This window comes from Arachis duranensis, chromosome 4, assembly GCF_000817695.3.
Source record: "Arachis duranensis cultivar V14167 chromosome 4, aradu.V14167.gnm2.J7QH, whole genome shotgun sequence".
Lineage (NCBI taxonomy): Eukaryota > Viridiplantae > Streptophyta > Magnoliopsida > Fabales > Fabaceae > Arachis > Arachis duranensis.
Genome location: NC_029775.3, coordinates 30815291 through 30815735, shown reverse-complemented (window position 1 = coordinate 30815735; position 445 = coordinate 30815291).

The following is a 445-nucleotide window of genomic DNA, read 5'->3' as shown; positions in this document are numbered from 1 at the left end:
AATTCATAATTAATAAAATTTAAAATTCATGCCTTAAAGCTATGAATATCCTATGAATCCATCACCTCTCTTAAATGAAAAATGCTTTAATCACAAAAGAACAAGAAGTACAGGATTTCGAAATCTATCCTTGAAACTAGTTGAATTAGTGTGATGTGGTGACAATAATTTTTGTCTTCCGAATGAATGCTTGAACAGTGCATATGTCTTTTGAATTTGTTGTTTTGAGAATGCTAAAAATTGTTGGCTCTTGAAAGAATGAGGAAAAAGAGAACTGTTATTGAGGATCTAAAAAATCATTAGATTGATTCTTGAAGCAAGAAAAAAGCAGTGAATACAAAAAAAAATCGAAAAAAAAAGAAGAAAGAAAGAAAAAGAAAAAGAAAGAAATAAAGTTGTGATCCAAGGCAAAAAGAGTGTGCTTAAGAACCCTGGACACCTCTAA